The 6,771-nt window shown below is 39.1% G+C and overlaps 1 pseudogene; it reads left to right on the plus strand.

The window, feature by feature from the left end:
• The first annotated feature begins 367 nt into the window (after window positions 1-367).
• Window positions 368-6,307, plus strand: LOC116260664 (protein ABCI7, chloroplastic-like; annotated as a pseudogene).
• Window positions 6,308-6,771: the final 464 nt, after the last annotated feature.

Here is a 6,771-nt window from a genome sequence, read left to right on the forward strand (position 1 = left end):
CCTTGTCTACTTTTTAATATTTCAGAAAGTCTCAAATTGACTCTAGAAAACTTGAACAGATAATTACATCATAAGTTTGAGGGGGATATTAGATTTTATGCTATGTCACACAGATACGGGTACGAGTATTCTGTGGGTATGGGTACGAATACGCGGATACGACAAGTTTTAAAATTTTAGGATACATGGACACGGCAAATATTAAATTCAAAAAAATTAAAAATGATAAAAAAAACATGAAATTAATATGAACAATAGGGAAGGCTGAATAATAGTGAACATGAACATTTAAGAATGGTAAATTATATGTTAATGTCACCTAGATATCACGTGTATACATCATTGTCTACAACCTCATCCTCCATGACCCATCTTTCTGGACCCATCTTTCTGGGTACTGCCATCAGCATCACCCCCTCGTCTCCGCCGCCCATACCCATTCTTATCATCGTTGTCATCCTCCAGACGGAGATCGAGGACGTTTCGCTCCTCTCGCACCGCTGCAATTGTCTGTTTCTCCGACCCCTTCGTGCTAGAGCTGGCCGAGAAGATCGAGGACTCGGTTCCTCCTCTCCCCTCCTCACCACCGCTGCCCCTCCTCAGACTTCGGGAGTCCGCCTCCCGCTCCCTCCTCAGCCAGAGGTGGCACACCCAGAAGGATGAAGCCTTCCGCTTCACTGACACCAGATTCCTCAGGCACTCCCTTATCAACCCCGTACAGACCTCCTCCGTTCATCCTTCCACCGCTCTCGACTACAGCGACAACGACCACCAACACCACCGCATCTCCAGTGACCTCCCGGAATCCGTTTTCGTCGGACCCCTTTCTGCTATTCAAGACGAGGCTCTTCTGAACCAGGTCCTCAGCTCCTTCTCCTCCGACTTCCAGGAAGCAGATCTCTTCTGGTCCCTCAATGGCGTCGGCGTGCCAGACATCGTCGTCATCTTCATCCCGACTGGTTGCATTGTGGAGAAGCCTCTTCACTTCGTGCTCTATTCCAATCAAGGCGGCGGCATCGGAGGCAAGAACGAAGGCGACCCATCATCGGTGGCGATATCGAATCCTCGAATGCTGGTTTTGGTAGAGGCTGGTAGCCAGGTTGGGATAGTTGAGGAGTTTGTGGGTAGCGGAGAATCAGGGGCTTACTGGACCAACTCGGTGATCGCGATGGTGATCGAGGAAGGAGGGAAGGTTTCTCATACTTATATCCAGAGACAAGCTGATAATTCCACGCACACAAAGTGGACTCGTGTTCATCAGGTATGCATCTGCCTTCATCATCAAACTACCGTTTTGTGCTTTCTTTAGCTTTTGTATCATCTTTCATGATTTTGTCGATAAGGTTGTTACCTTTACAGTTCTGCTTCTGTTCTCAATTCTGTTTAACGTAGAATGCCTAAGGAGATCCGCGTAGAAGTTATGTTAGTTGCAGAGCGACTACTAAAATAGGAAACCTTCTACCACTTGTAAGATTTTTCTCCGCCTTGGAGGTGGGGAATTGCGTTTTGATTTTCTGAGAGTATTTGGGATTACGTTTTCCGTCATTGTTCAACTCTACGAAAGAAATAAGTTGCCTTTTAGATTGGGAAATGTAGTTTTACATGATGTCCTGAAGGCCGAAACAGTGATATGGCCTGACACAACGAATGTAAAGGTGGAAATTTGTAGTCGTGTTGCGGAACACTTATCCTGTTGTTCAAGGTTGAACAACAAAGTGGGCCTATGCATAGTCTAAAGCTGCTACAAGTTATGCGCCCCAAAGCCCAAGCCTAGTGCATCAGTCACTTTAGTATTCTAGGCGAACGTTATTTTTCAGGGGCGTTTCTGCTTTTCTCTTCTTGGTCTTCAAAAGTTTTTGCGGACAAAATATATGTTATCTTTCAAACTGTTTCTTTATACAGTTTCTTTAAATTGCTTTTAATCCTTATCTAATATTTCTGTTATTAGGTTCACATTATTTCAGGGTTTTGACGTATAGAAAGGGCTATATGTTGATTCACATATGCAGAAAATTTGATTCTTAAGTTCAGGCTTCCAGACTATAAGCACGTATATATATATATATATATATATATTCCTATGGAAGCCAACTGTATGTTAGACAACACACAAATTCTTGTTGATCCAAGTCCAACTATATAGACAGGCAGGTGGTAGTAAGCTTGATTTATAGGGCCATAGGTAGATGAGATATTGCTGCTTAGTGTGCATATTGACTAAGTCGTGACCATTCCTAGCCTAGCTCTACCATTTGGCATTTGTCCTCAAGATTATCAAACATATTAAAATTTAAATGTGAGCATTAAGTGATGTTCCTTTTGACTGGACAAAGAATTGAATTGAGCGTATGTGATGCAAATTTTGGAATAGCACAGGCTAGGCATTCTACCTGACGTTTCTATATATTCATGGGTCATGGACCCATGTATTTATATGGAAGAGCAAGTGCAGCGAAGAGTTAACGTTTTCTCAGCATAGGCATTGGGATGAATATGAAGCTGTAGTTCAGATTTTTGCTCAGATTACATGTTATGTTGGTTGTTAGAGGACAAGGGAATGAAGAATGATAGTGCTATGCTTTATGTTGCAGCTGTCAGAGCGCTACATCTGTAACTTGAAAATCCAGAATTCTGTGAGAGGTTCGAGCATATTGACAATTTGTTTCATTTCATTCAAAATTTCAAAAGAGCATATTGGCACATTACATCATCTCTTCATCAATATTTTCGTAGGCATGCAAGTCAACTTGCATACTATGTGACCAAAAGTTTGAATACCATTCTGATGGTTCGTTTTCAAGAATGGTGATATTTTTATCAACTGACGATTGAGGAGAGTGCTGAGAAGTGGAATACCTGAAAAGTAGGAAATGGAATTCTTCGTGTTTTTTAATATTGCTAGAGCAAAAATATCACAATACTTTTATTGAGTTAACATGTTTTAAATATACTTTTTTTTTGTTTATTTTAACATGTTAATAACATTTTTTTGAATTTTTGTCAATGTTTTGTAAATAAATTAATTATATATATATATATGTATATGTATGTAAATTTTTTAATAGTTTTATTTCTGAATTCTCGAGTTTGCCTAAGAAAAAAAAAGTTTTCTTTAAATACATTAAAAAAGACCGACCGGATGAAATCCCAAGCATGATATTTATCACTATGATATAAATATGAGGGATATGCCTGCAAAAGTCCCAAGCCTCTAGTTAATTACTTTTGTCTTCTATTCTATGAGAGGGCATTGTTTTACCCTAGTGTACAAAGCTAATGAACCTCCCATTTTTTCCACTTAGTGCTTCTGCTTGTATGCTTGAATTTTTATTACTTTTGTTCTGCCATGGTTTCTTTCTAACAAATGATTCATCTTTTGCTTCCATATTGTCATTCCTATTGGTAATTGAGTTACTGCACGTGTTATCAGCACAAACTCTGTCTTCTATTGCCATGATGTGAAGACTAAATTCTAGACCATATTTGGTGTAGTCTAGGTGGACTTGGATTATTGCATTCAGGTAACATGCATAATAGTTCTTGGTCAGAAGATGTCCTACATTGTTCTTTTCAACTTTTTCTGGTAAAAGTTGGAACTTGGAAGTTTACCTGTTCTCAACAATCCGATTGCCTTTTCTTTCCCACCTTGTCTGAGAGCAACTTTCGTGTTGGTCCATTTCATGCTATGAGAGCTTCCTCTCATGGCTCGTGGTATTTGAAGTTTCTGAAATGATCTTGAAGCATTTGTTTAAGTATTTGATGATGATGCTTCACTTGGTCTCCCCTGAGTTATCCTCTTTACACCATGGAGGGTGTTTCATTGTCATTCTGATGCAAATTTAAAACCAGATATGCAAGAACCAAAGAAATTTATTAGCTTACACTAGGAAATCTAGGATTACGCAAGAAAGCATGATCCTGAGAAAACTGAAGGAATACAACTATGTCACACGGATACGGGTACGGGTATCTTGTGGGTACGGGTACGGGTACGCGGATACGACAAGTTTTAAAATTTTAGGATACGCGGACATGGCGAATATTAAATTCAAAAAAATAAAAATGATAAAAGAAACATGAAATTAATATGAACAACAGCGAAGGCTGAATAGTGAACAAGAACATTCAAGAATGGTAAATTATATGTTAATGTCATCTAGATATCACGTATTCATCATTGTCTAGCATCATGAACAACAGCGAAGGCAAAATCCCCAAATCCCAAAATCAAACAAAAAAAGAAAACATCGCACATAGCATCTAAACCATCCAATCTTCAAACCAAAACATCCCCAAATCGGCAAGAAATACCCAATCTAAAAAATCCCCAAATAAAAGTTGAAACCCTAACTTCTAATATCGAAAATAATAGACAAAACACTTACCTGTCTGTCGCCGGCTGCCGCCGGACGCCATTGGAAGTCGCCGGAGGTCGTCGCCGTAGCCCGCCATTGCCGAACTGTGCTGCCAGCCTGCCGCGGAAGCCGTCGAGGGTAAAGGAAGGTCGACCGTCGAGGGTAAATGTTAATGCGTAAAACAAAACGAGGGTTAAAAAATCGGTTATAAAAGTGGTTTGGATCGGTTATAAACGTATCCAGCCATATCGCTGTGTCGGGATCCCCGTGTCGGCGTGTCGACGCCGGTACTCGACCCAATTTGCCGTATCCGTGTGACGTAGGAATACAAATGAAATGACAACGAAATACTAAGTATGCTTTTCATAGAGTGGACATAACTGTTATATTTAACGGCAAAAGCTGGTAGGCTTTTCAATTATAAGTTTTTCCTGATTAGTATATGTTATAAACATTTCTTTCATAATTGTTTTTTTTCTATCAGAGATTAGTGCTAGCATATTACTTTTTCCGGAGTGTTTGATAAGTCCACTGGCAATAATTTGCCCATCATTGACAGGCCGCAACTAGTAGCTATAATCTTATAGAGACAAGTACGGGTGGAAAGTTAAACAGACACAATCTTCACATTCAGCAGCATGGTTCTGACAGAGTCACAGAATTATCCACGTTTCATTTGGCTGGAAGTAACCGAGCACAGGATTTGCACAGCAGACTGGTCTTGGATCATCCAAGAGGTTATGGTCGAACTTCACAAGTGCATAGTGCTGATTCATCAGGCCAAGCTATCTTTGATGGCAATATCCAAGTCAACAAGTATGTTGCGTTGATTATTCCCTATAATTGAAAATTTTGAATTTCTGATGCACGACATAATGTTGTCTGCTTATTCCACCAAGCTACTTCATGTGCTTCCTGGGATGGCTTGTTTAGTTGTTCTTAGTTCCTAGTACAGTTGCATCACTGAAATGACATTATCTGCAAAAACATAATAAGCATGGTCGTTGCTAACCGATTTTTGTATTTGACGTATATGTGGTACTTGAGCATAGATAAGTTACTCCGTCTCCTTTTTCTGTGGATGGGAAAGGGAAATGTGTTTCAAATGACTGAACACTAGGAACTTTTGGGACATGTCATGGATCTGACTGGTGGCTGTCCAAATTTTATGTTTCTGAAGATTGCCTGACTTAACTGATGTTGTAAGAATACATTGTTGAGAACATGGAAGACCCTAGCTCATAGTTGGTGTATATTGAATCCCCTGGCATCTTATCCATGTCTCTGGAACTTTCTTTCATTGTGCATCACCATGACCTTTTCATTGTTTCTTACATGCTTCACCTTCTGCTTTTGCATTTTAAATATGGATGCAGAAACCGGTTTTGTTTGAGAAAGTATCTGGTTATCAGTACTTCTGTAGAACCAGTTTGTCATGTTACTTTTTTCACAGTACACTCCGGTACATATTTTAATTCAGCTACATCTTCGACATTTGAAGGTATGCACAGCAAACGGATGCAGGTCAACTAACAAGAAGCCTCCTTCTGGCTCCCCGTGCTACAGTCAATGTTAAGCCCAACCTGCAAATAGTTGCTTATGATGTGAAATGTTCCCATGGAGCTGCCATAAGTGATCTTGAAGATGACCAGCTTTTCTATTTTCAGGCACGTGGTGGTGATTGAACGACTACCTTCCTCCCTCCTTCGCAGGAAGGTGGAGGATAATGTCAAAAGTTTACTTGCAGCTAAAGGGGCCATCTTATAAAAGTTCAAGAAATAGCAGATCTCCCTAGTGTATACCTATTTTGTTGATGTTGAAAATGTTCGAAAAGAAAATTGTTGGATTTTCAAGCTTTCAAGTGTACATCTATTTTTTGGTTGAATAAGAGTATGTATTTCTGGAAGAATATTTAGCTTGAACAAATGAGGCTCCAGGTGCATTTAATTTCATACTGGAACAGAAAAAAGATGGTTGAGACTTTTTCACGATAGGAGAGCCTTATGCAGTTAAAACTTCGTTACGTGGAGACACAAATTCTTTTTTGGTTCCTTGTACATCAAAAATAATTCAACAAACTGAATTGGGCTGTTTTACTCTCGTAGCAACTTGTGCTGTTGCTCAGAGGAAAAGTGAATATACAATTTCAGTTCAAAAGTTTCAACTGTTGGAAATCCATGTATATATATATCAGTGTATATTTTATTATGTATGTGTCTATACAAAACTGTATAACGCATATGTATATGTATATATATATGTATGATAATGTGTGTGCGCACACATATAGATATAGGAATTTATTTATATATATAGGAATTTATTTATATATATATATATATATATATATTGTTATTTTTATTATCAGTCTGTTCGAGTTTGGCCTTTGACCAAATTTTGACTATGGACTGCTCCA

Source organism: Nymphaea colorata, chromosome 9 (genome assembly GCF_008831285.2).
Source record: "Nymphaea colorata isolate Beijing-Zhang1983 chromosome 9, ASM883128v2, whole genome shotgun sequence".
In the NCBI taxonomy this organism is placed as follows: Eukaryota; Viridiplantae; Streptophyta; class Magnoliopsida; order Nymphaeales; family Nymphaeaceae; genus Nymphaea; species Nymphaea colorata.